At 41.4% G+C, this 15637-nt stretch overlaps 1 long non-coding RNA gene across 1 annotated transcript in view; it reads left to right on the top strand.

The window, feature by feature from the left end:
- The first annotated feature begins 1195 nt into the window (after nucleotides 1-1195).
- Nucleotides 1196-15637, top strand: part of LOC147916845 (uncharacterized) — an 81070-nt gene continuing 66628 nt past the window's right edge. The window contains exon 1 of the long non-coding RNA XR_015552487.1: nucleotides 1196-1275. This is a non-coding gene — a long non-coding RNA (uncharacterized LOC147916845). The remainder of the gene's footprint in view (nucleotides 1276-15637) is intronic.

Below are 15637 nucleotides of genomic sequence, written 5' to 3'. Positions count from 1 at the left end.
AAAAATTGATAGTTTATAAGGATGGAGTACTCCAGTCAGGTTACTCTTGAGGCAGTATGCATGGTGGTTAAGTATGAGCGCACCGATAAGAATTTCCTAGAGCCGAAGTGCCAAGTCTATCGATTACCAGCTGTCTGACCGTGGAAATTATTTAACTAATATGTGCCTCAGTTTCCTCATTTGTAAAACAGAAAGAATAATTATATTCCCATAAAGTTGCAGTGAGGATTAAATAGGATTAAAGCAGGCAAAGTATTTAGTTTGGTGACCAGCCCACAGGAAGTGTTCAGTGTTAAGCAATCACCATCCACTGAGTATTCCTTAGGCGTACTTGTTCAAGAAGTTATATATTCTCTGCTCTGTAACCCAATCCAAACCACACTTCAGCATTTTGTCAAAATAATATTATGATACCACATGCCATATGCTTTGTTGAAATCCTCTCATCATCATACACATTTTATTAAAAATATTAACTCTAATGACATTTCTTTCTTTCTTTTTTTTTTTCCCTTGGCTAAGACCACCGTCGGGACTCCAGAATCTGAGCTCCTTAAATCCTCCTTTTGAAATGACTGTAGATACTTTCTAATTTATTAGTTACAATTCTGTTAAAAATTTAATTGAGACAATGCATGTAAATCACTTATCACCATGCTTGCCACATGCAATGCTCTCAAAAATATTAACTCTTATTGTTATTAAAAACATAATTCATAGTTTATTTTTTAAAGATCACATTTGGTCACAATGGTTTCTCAATCATTGATATGAAGGATACCAAGACTCCTTTTTGGAGGAGGTGGTCAAAACGCCAGCCCGAGTTTACTAGTTGAGGGAATTGCTTGGGTTAAGAAATCTTCAGGAAAGCAGCCAGGGAGTCTAAGGAGTAGCTAAGGTGCTATAGGGGAAGGGACGTTGTCAAGGGATGGGGCTTGGAAGATGTAGAGAGAAGGGGCTGGCCTCAGTGCCCTACCGCCTAGGGAATGCTTGAGCAAGATAAGAAACGAGTCAGAGCCCCATGCAAGGGCAAGATTAGGAGAGGTGTCAGAGTCAGAGCTGGGTCTTGGTGTTCCGCTGACCCCGCATCTGGGGCAGGGGTGCCACAGCGAGGCAAGACACACAGCAGCGCAGGCGCAGTCCCAGACAGAAGACTACTCCTAGAAGGCACTGGGACCTTGAGGACGCCGGGAAAGACGACTTCGCTCCTGCGGATTCGGGCGCCTCGTAGCCAACCTGCAGCTGCTTTCCGCTGGGTGCTGGGGTCAGACAGTGGTGAGTCAATATATGAATAAATGTACCTACGAGTGAATAAACATGCAGGGCTGATACTCAAAGTCCAGGCGCATCCTCTGAAGCACAGGTGCGGAGGGGGACCTGGCTGGCCTCAGGCAACTGACTGCCCAGACCTGGATCCCTGAGGTGCAGGTGGGACCTTGACAAGAATCAAGGATGACCGAGCAACTGGTGAAAGGGAGTTATCAACTGAAATGGGAAAGAATAAGGCATGCAGGGGAAAATCAACTTCAGTTTTAGTCTTGTAAAGTTTTAGATGCACATTAAATTGTAGACTTCAAGTAAACAGCTGTAAGAATCTGAGGTTCACGGGAGAGGTCCCAGCTAGAGATATGAGTTTGGAGCTTGCAGTGTATAGACAGCATTTAAAGCCATGAGACTGGATGAGGTCACCAACTCTAATTCTCTAATATTCTGTGATTCTTTTGAAAACCAGACCTTCCTCCTACAAAGCTCACACACACACACAAGTTGGTTCTCTGAATGTAGAAACAATAGACTATCTGAAAAATGACTGTACTCAGAGCTCTGAGTGCACACATATTAATCACTTTTATGAGGGCTTCCAAGTGTCATTTAATAAATTGTATGGTCCTCGGCCACACTAAATGGAGTCCACTTGTTCTGGCAGCATGAAAAGAAATAATTTTACATCTTGAAGGGTACAGTGGAAGATAAATTAAGTCATTCTCTTTTTCAATGTCAGTAATCTCAGCGGTTTTGTTGAATATAAATTGTTTAGTTTATTAATATGCTAGTCACCCTTCTAATAATCTGCCAATGAAAATGCCCACAATTATTTAAGCCAAAAACAACGTGTGAGTGCTTTTTCAGTCTGAGCCTGCCAAGCATCGTGCTCCATGGGATCTTCTAGATTGTCCTCCACAGATATTTATAGTGTTTTCCAAGCTCGCTGATCATTATAATTGCCACAGGTGATTTTTGGGCCCCACCTTGAGAAACTCTGAGTCAATACGTCTGGGGTGGAGCACAGGAATCTGTATTTTTAACCAGTGCTCATGTTTGGGAAATACGGATAAGCAAACAGTTTCAAGAAGCATTTGATTTCTTCTTTCTCTGCGGGTCTGCCTCCTAGGCCCCCTTTTCCTGCCCTATTACAGGGTATTTTTTATATCTGTTTCCCTTTTGCAGTTGGCAGCAGGGAACCAGAATCTGACATGAGTTGGGTTGGGCTATGGAAGTACTGGGTTCAAGTCATGGGAACTCTTGCACCCTGACCCCAAAGTCGCTCTCCATCGGCCGCTACATGAGGCTAGGTTTGTCTTTGGATCTAAGCCTTTTAAGTGAGTAGGCCTCCAACAGGGTTTAGATTCAAATACTATCTTAAGAGAAAAAACAGAAAAAGGAAGAGCCTTCCTGTCAAGTTGAGAATCCTGCCCCTATGGCACTCTGGGAACCAGACAGGATCGTTTTGATATTTTGGGAAAAGGAATCAGAGGGTAGACAAAATAGAACAATTTTGAGATTTTTATTTCTTTAAGGGGCTGGGCCAGGTAATTTTCTCCCATTCAAGGTAATGGACTCCATGCATTCCATCTATGGACTTCTTGGATGTGTCTGTGGACCTCATGTTGGGAATCTCTGCTCTAAATCTATTCTCCACAGTGAAGCCAGAGTGAATATTTTTCAAATATAGATCAGAGCATATTACTCCCTTGTTACAACTCTTCAATGGCTTTCTCTTGCACTTAAAGGCTAGACTCTTTTGACACTTTCCTCCCCAAAAGCCCTCCGTGGTGTGTCCCCAGCTCGCCTCTCTAACCTCATCTCATAGCTCTCTCCCTGCACTTCCACCATGCTATAGAGCCACATTGACCTTTCTGTGTTTGCCTTAAGGCCTTTTCTTCTACTCTTCTCTGTACTTACAGTATCTTCCGTCAGTCTTCACTGGGCTGATTTTATCTGCACAGTTTAGTCTCAGATATAATATCGCCATCTTATTTTCTGTATAACATTTATTACTAGCTAGTATTTTTGTGTTTATTCATTTGTTTACTTGTTTATTGTGGATCTTTTCTCACTACAATGTAACCTATGGGAACAGGGATCTTATCAGATTCATTTACCAATGAAACAGCTATGTTTAGAATAGTGCTTGGGGCCGGCCCCGTGGCTTAGTGGTTAAGCGCGTGCGCTCTGCTGCTGGCGGCCCGGGTTCGGATCCCGGCTGCGCACCGACACACCGCTTCTCTGGTCATGCTGAGGCCGCGTCCCACATACAGCAACTAGAAGAATGTGCAGCTATGACATACAGCTATCTACTGGGCTTTGGGGGGAAAAAATAAATAAATAAAATCTTTAAAAAAAAAAAAAAAAAAAAAAAAAAAGAATAGTGCTTGGCCCAAGGTGCCTACTTAATAAGTATTTGCTGAATCAATAAATGAATAAGCAAGAGAGAAATTGGCAGGGCTGATACGGACCAAATCGATAATGGTAGTTATCTCAGGGATGGAGCTGGTAAGATTGGAGGGGAGGAGGAAAAGGCTTGTATGTTTTACTTTGTATTCTTTCCCATCATAAAAGGAGAAAAATGATTACAGGTGATTTTAAGTTTCCTTTTTGTATTTTTATGTATTTTCCAAATTTTCTAAAATAAACTCGTTTTACTTAGAAATCAGAAAAGTGAAATAAAATGCAAACAGTGATTATAGTTACTTATCAAGATGTACATTTTCAGAGAACCCTGGCCACCACGTTCTTGCATAAACACCATTGCTTTGTTTGCAACAAAGAACCTAGTCTTCTATTTTGGTGTAAAGCCATATATTAGAATATTTTCTGAATAGATATCTGTCTGGGTTTTCTTGGACATCACTAGGGAAAAGCATAACATTTAGATGGTCTTCATGGTAACTAACTCAGAGCCAAGACTGATCCTTGAGGTTAACAACAGTGGATATTCCAGCACTGGAAAACTTGTTGGATTTCCCCCAGGTTGGGGAGCACCCTGTGTGTTCAGTTATCTGAGTACCAGTCTCAGGAACCTTCTTTAGCCAAAGACTTTGCTTTCCAAATGTGATCTGAATCCAAACTGGGGAAGAGCCTTCTGTGTTGAAGCTGGTTTCTCTCTGTAAGATCCTGCCTCTGCTATACAAGTCTCCTCCTATCAGAATCTTACCCATCCTTTGCTCCTCAGCTCAGAAGTTAACTCTTAGATGAAGTGAAACTTGAATCCTATGTACCTCTCATTAGCCCTATTTCATTCTGCTTTATAAATATGATCCTATGTGTCTATTCGTCTCCTGAGATATTGATGGCAAAGACCAGTGCATTCAACAAACATTAATTAATGCAATAGTTAATTTTATGTGTCAACTTGACTGGGCCAAAGGGTGCCCAGATATTTGGTTAAACATTATTCTGGGTGTTTCTGTGAGGATGTTTTTGAATGAGTTCACCATTTGAATCTGTAGACTGAGTAAAGCTGATTACTTTCTTTAATATGGGTGGACCTCATCCAGTCAGTAGATGGCCTGAATAGAACAAAAAGGCTGAGTCAGAGGGAACTCCTCCTGCCTGACTGCTTTCAACCTGGGACATCAGTTTTTTCCTGCCTTTGGACTTAAATTGAAACATCAGCTCTTCCTGGGCTTTAAGCCTGCTGGCATTTGGATCAGAGCTACACCATTGACTCTCCTGCTCCTTAGGCTTTTGGATTCAGACTGGAACTACACCCTCAGCTCTCCTGTGTCTCCAGCTGTAGCTCCCCTATGTCTCCAGCTCTCTATATAATCCTATTGGTTCTGTTTCTCTGGAGAACTCTTGACTAATACAATAAATAAGATCCTATTATGTGTCAGGCCCTGGGCTAGGAGTTGGGTTCCCTAGCTCTCTAGCTTAAAAGAGATGATAGATTAACTTCAATATGATAATTCTTCTGGTAGAGTTACATACCTACAAAATGCTATGAGACCAAGGAGGGAGTACCTAATTGCGTATGGAGTTGAGAGGGCGTCACTTAAGAGTTGACATGAGCAGCGTTGTGAAAAATGACACCAGATTGAGAATATTGAAGAAATTGAACTACTGATACATCCAACAACATGGATGAATCTCACAGTCATAATTTTGAGTGGAATAAAAATCAGACACAAAATCAGACATCTATGAATAAAGTTGCTATGGACATCCTTAAAAAACAAGCCCTTTATATTGAACTTGGGAGGAAGGTGCCCAATATCTCATCATTCAGTGTGATGTTAGCAGTGATTACCTAGTGTATATGACACCTCAAGAGGATCATTTGTTAACATCCCCCTCCTCTATATGAGAAAACTATTTTTCAACAATTATATAATAATTAGTAAAAATAATCATTTTCTTGATTTGTTCTTTGGCTTAAAAACAATAAACAATTTTAAAAGGATACATTTCAGTTTTATAGATATTACTAAAATTTAGCAAAATATTTCATGTATGAACTAACATTCACCCTTACCAAAGAAATTACACTTTACAGTTCACACGGTTTCTTTTCTGTTCTTTTTTTTTTTTTGGTGAGAAAGATCAGCCCTGAGCTAACATCTGCCATTCCTCCTCTTTTTGCTGGAGAAGACTGGCCCTGAGCTAAAATCCATGCCCATCTTCCTCCACTTTACATGGGATGCCGCCACAGCATGGCCTGACAAGCTGTGCGTTGGTGCATGCCCGGGATCTGAACCCAGGCTGCCAGCAGCAGAGCACGTGCACTTAACCGCCACACCACGGGGCTGGACCCCAAGTATTTATTTTTAAATTTCCATCTTAAAAATACATAATAAATCCATTGCATATTAGCATACATAATATACATTTATAAAAAATAATTAATTTTCCAAAACAAAACAAAAGAAAATTTAATAATAAGAGTGATATTTTACATTTATGCTGCAGGAGTCTCAGAGGTGCTTCTGCATCCAATCTGTTGCGGTATGTTGTTCTACTTAAAGTATATGAAAAAAAATCTGCCCTCACACAAGTATGTAGTTGGAGAAGAGAGGGTATTTTAATAGCCTCTTTAAATTATTGTAGATATTCTTCTTTGATACTACACCAGAACTTGACAAGAAGTAGTTTCTTACAGGTTAGTTATAATGTGTTTTGAAACCACATAAATGGATGTTTCATACTCTGTTACATTAAAATCCGTTGGCCTATTTTACATTCTAAATGAAACTTTTTACTCATGCATGACTCTGTAGCGTTATGCGTTGGTGATTTGGAAAATACTACTTCCCTGAGTTAATGCAGCTTTCCTAAATGGTGACACATTTCATTTTATAATAGCAAAACATCATATTTGTTGATATCACCACCTCTCTCATCAGAAGAGTCTATAAGCCCACAGAAGCTTTCCAGCTCACAGTAACAGATATACTATATTTCCAACATTCAATTTTGGTTTGAGGGGCCAGCCCGGTGGCGCAAGCGGTTGAGTGCGCGCTCCGCTGCGGCGGCCCGGGGTTCGCTGGTTCGGATCCTGGGCGCGCACCGACGCACTGCTTGGCAACCCATGCTGTGGCGGCGTCCCATATAAAGTGGAGGAAGATGGGCACAGATGTTAGCCCAGGGCCGTCTTCCTCAGCAAAAAAAGAGGAGGATTGGCGGATGTTAGCACAGGGCTGATCTCCTCACAAAAAAAAAAAAAAAAAAAAAATTTTGGTTTGAAAGTTCAAATTTTAGGTAGCAAATATTTAAGTTGTTTTCCTTGAAGTGCCAGGCTCACTTGATTCATTTTCGAGAAAATGCTTGCTAAATCACCAAGTCTGAATAACTATAGTCTATCAGTTGTTTTTTTCGGGTCAAAATGGTGTTCCACGAAAAACGTAGCTAGATCAGCTCACAATTCAGATAATCACTAAAGTGCTTTTCCTTGAGACAGCAGAAATGCGTTATTTTTCATTTCATCACACAAGAAAGATGGGTATGGGGCCGGCTCCGTGGCTTAACGGTTAAGTGCGCGCGCTCCGCTACTGGCGGCCTGGGTTCGGATTTGGGCGCGCACCGATGCACCGCTTCTCCGGCCATGCTGAGGCCGCATCCCACATACAGCAACTAGAAGGAAGTGCAACTGTGGCATATCAACTATCTAGTGGGGCTTTGAGTAGAAAAGGGGAAAAAAAGGAGGAGGATTGGCAATAGATGTTAGCTCAGGGCCGGTCTTCCTCAGCAAAAAGAGGAGGATTGGCATGGATGTTAGCTCAGGGCTGATCTTCCTCACAAAAAAAAAAAAAAAAAAGAAAGAAAAGATGGGTGCTCAAGGGTCGAGATTCAATGAAACATTTGTTGTTTCATTAGAGATATTTTTACGTAAAACTAGGTTTTTGTTATTGTTAACTGTGAGTGTGTAGTGGTGAAGAATACAATGTGTACTAGTACAGTTTGTACCACTGCCTTGACTTGTACTGACAAGTAAGCAGTTTTACTCACCGTTGTTTCTGGACCATCAATGCACATAGTCAACACAGTGAGAAAGCAAATAATGTTTTGTATTATTATGAAAATATTTTTTATCCCATAGACTCCCTGAAAGGATCTCGGGTTACTCCAGGTTGCAATCTGTGGATTGTACTTGAAGTTTAGAACTTACACCAACAAAAGATGTTTTTTCTAGATGAGTATTTTATTATGATGTTGTTTAGAATTTCCAGCACATGGTAATAAAGTACAGACCGACTTTTAGTCAGTTTTATTATTGCTTTTACATTCTTTACAGACAATACACCCTTTTATTGTCTGCACCCAGGGCAGACTTTCCCACTCCTCTGCCCTAGGTACACCATTGGATTTTTTTTTAAACTAAAAAAATAAATTTGTGTGTGTGTGAGGGAGATTAGCTCTGAGCTAACATCTGTTGCCAATCCTCCTCTTTTCGCTGAGGGAGATTGGCCCTGGGCTAACATCCGTGCCCATCTTCCTCTACTTTATATGTGGGACACCTGCCACAACATGGCTTGATAAGCAGTGTGTAGGTCTGTGCCTGGGATCCGAACCCGCGAACCCTGGGGCGCCAAAGTGGAGCGCATGAACTTAACCACTACACCACCGGGTACACCACCGGGCTATAACCACTACACCACCAGACTACTACACCACCAGGCTACACCCCAGGACTTTATTCTTTTATTATTATTATTATTTTTTTGTGAGGAAGATCGGCCCTGAGCTAACATCTGCCAATCCTCCTCTTTTTTTTTTTTTTTTTTTTTTTTTTGCTGAGGAAGACTGGCCCTGGGCTAACATCCATGCTCATCTCTTCCTCCACTTTATATAGGATGCCGCCACAGCATGGCTTGCCAAAGCGGTGCGTCAGTGCACGCCTGGGATCCGAACCAGTGAACCCTGGGCCGCCACAGTGGAGCGCGTGTGCACTTAACTGCTTGCGCCACCGGGCCGGCACCCAGGACTTTATTCTTGTCGAGCAATTTTAAGTTCGCAACATAATTGAGAGGAAGAGACAGAGATTTCCCATATACCTCCTGTCCCCACACATGCCTAGCCTCCCCCATTGTCAACATCACTCACTAGAATGGTACGTTTGTTACTAAAGCTGAAACTACATTGACACATAATCACCCAAAGTGCATAGGTTACCTTAAGGTTCACTTTTGGTGTTGTATATTCTAAAAATTTGGACAAATATTTAATGACATATATCCATCATTATAATACCATACAGAGTATTTTCACTGCCTTAAAAATATACTTCATTCTTTTTTATTGCTGAATGTTGTTCCATTGTATAGCTATATGCTACATTTTTTTTATCCATTGATCAGTTGTTAGACATTTGGGTTCTTTCCAAGTTTTTGCTTTTATGCATAATGCTGCTATGAACAAATTTAAGTACAAGTCTTTGTATGGACGTTCTTTTCTCTTGTAGGTACCTAGGAATGGAATTGTTGAGTCATATGGAAACTATGTTTAACATTTTGTGAAACTGTTTTCAAAAGTGACTTGTACCATTTTACATTGCAGCCAGCAGTATATGAGGATTCTAATTTCTCAACATTTTTGCCTGCACTTGTTATTTGCTCTTTTGTTGATTATAACATCCTAGTGTTTGTGAACGCTAGGTATCTCATTGTGGTTTTGATTTGCATTTCCCTAAAGACTAATGATGTTGAGCATCTTTTTGTGTTTATTGACTCTTTGCATGTTTTCTTTGGAGAAATGTCTGTTGAAATCGGTTGCCTATTTTCTTTTTTAACTTCTCAAAGTGTATTTATTAGATCTCTTTTGGCTGCATGTGACAGAAACCTCCTCTACCTCTTAAATGAAAGAACAGAATTTATTTTGAGGATGGTATGGGACAGAGATATTCATGGTATCCAAGGGCAGCAATACGGCAGAAACGTAGGAAAGATTGGACACCAACACTGGGTACTTAGAATACCCAGGAAATCCCCTATCCACTGTTGATCTCTCTTTCTCAGTTGCTTTGTTCTTATCTCTCATCAAGTTCTGGCTTTCCATTTTCAGGCCACATGGCAGAAAGTGGTTATTGCTAATTATTTTTAGATTTCCTTCTCTTCATTTTAAAAGAGCAATCAGACAGATATCTCTTAGTCATGTTCTCATTTCCCAGGGAGAAGATTCTAATTCTCCCAACTTGTTTATGTACCCACCCCTAGACCAAACAACTGTGGCCAAGAGGGTGGTTACCCATATGATAACCACGTGGATCCGGGGCAGAGGTTGGCAACTATGGCCTCTGGCCCACGACCTGTTTTTGTACAGCCAATGAGCAAAGAATGCTTTTTGCATTTTTAAGAGTTGGAAAAAAAGCTAGAAAACAAAGAAAAATATGTGACAGGGATTTATGTGGCTAGAAAAGTCTAAAATATTTATTATCCGACCGTTTACAGAAAAAGTTTGCTGATCTCAATCTAGGGGAAGGGGAGCAGTTTCTCCAAAAGAAGGGTGAGATGAAGTGGTTTGCCACCCTAATAGAAATCTGCAGACCACAGGATATTAACAAATGATCCCAGGCTCAGTATGCTTGGGAAACCAGATAGCAAAATTTAAAAAGACTTCTGTATTGCCAGACTTCTCTTAGTATACGCGAGAATAAGACTTTTCTTATTCCATACAAGACTTTTCTTAGTATACGCTAGAAAACATTGTGAATCTTCAAGAATCTTCAAGAGGAAGATATAGTATGTTCTGTTTCCCAAACGTGTTTGCCCGTAGAACCTTATCCCTCCTCTCCTCCAAGGAATTAGTATTTTATGGACTATACTTGGGGAAGTCATAAGCTGTCACATTTACTAATGTGGGCTTTATTTCTGGTCTTCCTTGGAATTGAGTTCGACAAGGACCATGTGCCAGGCCTCTGGTACTACGTGCAATGGAGGCTCACAATGAATAAAACAAATTGTCTGGGGCCGGCCCCGTGGCTTGTTGGTTGGGTGCGCGCGCTCCGCTGCTGGCTGCCAGGGTTCGGGTCCGGGCGCGCACCGACACCCGCTTCTCCGGCCATGCTGGGGTCGCGTCCCACGTACAGCGACTAGAAGGATGTGCAGCTATGACATGCAACTATCTACTGGGGCTTTGGGGGGGGGGCGGAAAGGAGGAGGATTGGCAATAGATGTTAGCTCAGAGCTGGTCTTCCTCAGCAAAAAGAGGAGGATTAGCACGGATGTTAGCTCAGGGCTGATCTTCCTCAAAAAAAAAAAAAAAAAAACAAATTGTCTGGCTTTAGGGAGTTTTCAGTCTAGTGAGGGAGACTGATTAAAAAAAAGCTATTAAGAGGGTATAAAGAGTGCTATAAAGGATAACAAGTAGTAGTATCTAGAAACACAGAGAAGGGACACTTCCTGAGCCTTGTGGGATAGGGATGGGGACATTAAGGAGAGCTTTTGTGACGATATGGTGACTGAACTGAACCTTAAAGATCAACCAATAGAAGTTAACTAGGTGAAAAGAGAGAACAAAAGATGGACTTTTGCATAGAGGCGGATAGAGGCGGTGGTGTTTGATAGAATTGCATCATTTTAAGAGTAATTGAGTAAGACTCAGTGATTGGTTGGATATAGGAAGACGAGAGAAGAGAAGGGACAGAAGATAACTCTCAAGATTATGGGTTGTACAATTTAGTGGGAACCCATAATTAATTCAGTTTTGGATCTGTAGGGTTTATTGTCCCACAGTCCATCCTACTGGAGATGTCCTGCAAGGGTTGGACACAGGAGGCTAGGGTTCAAGAGAGAGATCTGGGCTGGAGATAAAGATGAAGGAGTCATCACAGTACAGATGATAGTTAAAACTTTGCCTGTATTTTAGGGCCGGCCCAGTGCCGTAGTGGTTAAGTTCGCATGCTTTGCTTTGGAGGCCTGGGGTTTGCCGGTGGAGACCTACACACTGCTCATCAAGCCATGCTGTAGCGGCATTCCACATACAAAAAATAGAGGAAGATTGGCACAGATGTTAGCTCAGCAATAATCTTCCTCAAGCAAAAAAAGAGGAAGATTGGCAACAGATGTTAGCTTGGGGCCAATCTTCCTCACCAAAAAAAAAAACAAAACAAAACAAAAAAAACCTTTGCCTATTTTTTAATTAGGTTATTTGTGTCCTTAATATTGAGTTATAAGATTTCTTTATATATTCTGGATACAAGTCCCATACCAGATATAGTTTTGCAAATATTTTCTCCCAGTCTGTGGGTTTTCTTTTACTTTCTTGATGCTGTTAAGTCCAACACCATATTTCTATGGTTCCAGCTAATGCTGTTTCTGTTATCTACTGCATAAATCTGTGTAGTTCTGAAACTTAAGGATGTTTAGTTCCCTTAATGGCCCCATGGCAGAATGCCTGCAGCTGCCTCCTGGATCCCTGGTAAGGGCTCCTCTTCTTGCTCCTTTGCTCTGTGTTTTGTGGACAGAGCCTGTGGGAAGTAATTTTATGTTGGGAAGAGTTTCATAGTCCACCTTAGCTTTCTGTTGGGACAGGAACAACTTTAACATCATAGCTGATTATATGCAGATCATGCCCAGATCTACATGTCCAATACTTACTGTTCATCAAAATCAGCTGGGATTCTAAAAAGTCCTAATGCCCAGGCTGCAGCCAAGACCAATTTAATCAGACTCTCTGGGGGGAGGGGAGGATCCAGGCATCAGCGGCTTTGAAAGCTATGCAGATAATTCCAATATTTAGCTAAAGCTGAGAACTGTGATGGTAGAGTCCCTGCTGGACTTTGTTGCTTCATTAATTCAACAAATATTTATTGAAAGTCAGCTGTGTTCTAGACAAATTGTCAGGTGCTGGATATTTAGTGGTCAATAAGACAAAAATAGTCTCTGCTCAAAATGTAGCTGGGAAAGACAGATGCTAAACAAAACAGTATATAAATAAATCATTTAATTGCAGTTGTGAGCTTGGTGTCTAGTAGATCTCTCCATTCAGATTTCCTCAAGTTCATTGTCTCAAAAACTGAACTCTTAATCACTCCTAAATCATTTCATCCTCCTATAGTTTCTAACCTGCTTAATGGCCGTTTCAGTCATCTAAGCCTTCACATTTGCCTCTCTCCTTTATGTTTCTCATCCGATCACTAACTAGGTATGCCATTTCTGTCTACACATCATATCCTGTAACTACTTTCCTCTCAACCCCCGTTGCTATTGTCTTAGGAGGGGTCTTCATCATCTCTTGCCTAGATTATTGCAGTTATCTATAACTGGTATCACTAGTTCTAGATTGGTTCCCTTCCAATCCAGTCTTCTTAATACCATCAGAATGATTGTTATAGAATGCTAGTATTTAATGGCCCCTCATGACTTATAAGATAAAATCCAAGCTCTTTACATAGCCGCCTAGGATCTTCCAATTTTTCTAGCCTTGTCTCCAACATGAAACTCACCCTCCCCCTATGCCAAGTGTTTTCGTTATCTATTGCTACATCACAAATCATCCCAAAACTTAGTGGCATAAAACAACCATTTATGACCTAGGAGTCTCAGAAGATCATTTCTACTGCTTTTTATTGATCAGGCAAGTGACTAACACCAGTCCAGGGGAGAGGAATTAGACCCCAGCTCTCACTAGGAATAGCAGCAAAGAATTTGGGGATGTCTCTCATCTGCCATATCAGGTATACCACATCTGTTGAACCATAGGTCTATTTTTTTGTAATACCGTTCCATTTGCATCTTCCTCAATTCCTCAGCTTGGCAGATTCATGCTCTTTCAGGCTTAACCCTGGTGTCACAAAGCCTTTCTTGAATAAGAGGGCACTTGCATGTTGTTTTTTCTATGACTTAACATTTATTGAGTACAAGGCAACATGCCCCAAAAACGAATAAACCAAGCCCTGGCTGATGGGCTAGGAACCGTTCAAGCAGAGTTGATCTTTCTCTCTTTTGTGCCATCACTGTATATTACATTTATGCCTAATCACATTTTGGGGCAATTATTTATGTATATGATTGCTCTGCCACTAAATCGACCTCCTCAGATTGTCTGATTTCATCCACATTCTGTAAGTTTTGGGTAGCTGAAATCAGTGTAAGCAAAAAGAAAAAGTATGCCTGGGAGGGTGGCAAGATTTTTTGTCTCAGGATCATAAAATTGATTTTAAAAAAGGGGGCAGTGGTAATGGTATCTGGCATAACTGGATCCAGGCAGCAACCAATGCTAAATGATCTCGTTCTTACCCTCCTTACACACCCTTTCCCTTCCCTCTTCTCTTTCCTCTCTCTCCTTTCCTCTCTCCCTCTGCTTCAGTCTGTGTGGCGGCTTCCTTTCCTCCTACTGCAGACATTGTTCCTCACCTGATGGATGGTTTGGCCATGATGACACTAGGTTTCTGGAATGGTGCCCCCAGAGGCAAATGGCAGTCTTTCCTGTTAGTCCTAGATGAAAATTCCCGGCAGGAAATGCTCTGATTGAGGCCAGGGAGATGGAGCACTGTGGTTGGCCAACCCTGTGGTGCTCGGGAAAGGCTTGTCTGTCTCAGAAAGGTGGTGGGGAATCGTCCCAGGTCAAAAACCATAGTGTACATTGCATTTGTCTCTGTTTCCCCAGTCTTCTGTGGAGTTATTAACACATAGCAGGAGTTTCCTAAATGCTTATTGAAGGAAATGAATGAATGAATGAATCTTTGACTTGAAAAGTCCCCCTCTCTGACTCTATGACTGTCTCTCAGACATTTCTGGTTTTGTTTTTTTTTTTTTTGCAGGGGAAGATTCACCCTTCACTAACATCTATTGCCAATCTTCCTCCTTTTCTTTTTTTTTCCTCCCCCCCTAAAGCTCCAGTACATAGTTGTGTATAGTTGTAAGTTCTCCTAGATCTTCTACATGAGCCATCGCCACAACATGGCTACTGGCGGACGAGTGATGTTGTTCTATGCCTGGGAACCGAACCTGGGCCGCTGAAGCAGAGCGTGCGGAACTTTAACCGCTAGGCCATCAGGCCTGGCTCAGTCTCTCAGACATTTCTCAATGGCTACAGAAGTCAGGGATTTTGCTGTTTAACCACTTCATGGCCACTCTGTGTGAGCCTACCTTAAAGATACCAACTCATGAAGGAACATGATTAAAGTACTAAATCCCTAGGCTTTATTTGGTTCCATTTTCAGTCTGTGTTTATTAGGTCAATAAAGGTTGAGTAAGTGTGATGTGTCTTTATGAAAGATCCCTCAGGAAATCAAAGAGCTTCAAGGCGAGTCAGTGGTGGGGTTGGGACTGCTGTGCAGCTTTGAGTCCCAGCAGCTCATTATTACCAGCAGCATGTGCTTGCCTTGAAAGCTATGGCAGTTTCCAGCAGCCTTATCGCTGGCAGCAGTCAATCCACAACTCCTCCCAAAGGCTGGTCATTGAGCAAAAAGCTTTTTGAAAATTCTTCCCAAGATCTTTTATTCACATTCAATGTGTTCAGAGAGATGAGAGAATTTTCAAGACCCTCCCAGATTTCATTCTCACCAGAGGTTATTTCTTTTGTCACTAGTCAGAAGAAACAGTCAGAATCTTATGGAGAGAGAGAAAGAAAAGGCTAAATGATTTCTGCAGTTTTATAGCTTTGCAGAGTAATTCTAAGCCCATCAGCCAAGGCCTGGTTCATTTTCTTTTAGGGCATGTTGCCTGTGCTCAGTAAATACTAAGTCATAGAAAAAATAACATGTAATACCCTCCTATTGAAAGAAACACTGTACCACTGGTATTGCTGCGGGGCTCTCACCCCAAGGATCCCTGATTCATTCAAGACACTAGGATGGTGATAAATAAACCAAATCCCTACATTTAGTGGCCTTTTTTTTCTGGTGGAGGACAGAATCATACTTACAAACAAATACATGGAAATAAGTACACACATGAGATAGTTTCAGTTTATGATAAAT

The sequence above is a fragment of the Ceratotherium simum genome, chromosome 6 (assembly GCF_057802395.1).
Source record: "Ceratotherium simum simum isolate JZ-2026a chromosome 6, ASM5780239v1, whole genome shotgun sequence".
Taxonomy (NCBI): domain Eukaryota; kingdom Metazoa; phylum Chordata; class Mammalia; order Perissodactyla; family Rhinocerotidae; genus Ceratotherium; species Ceratotherium simum.
The sequence above is the reverse complement of the archived record's forward strand: the minus strand, read 5'-3'. Positions and strand labels throughout refer to the sequence as shown.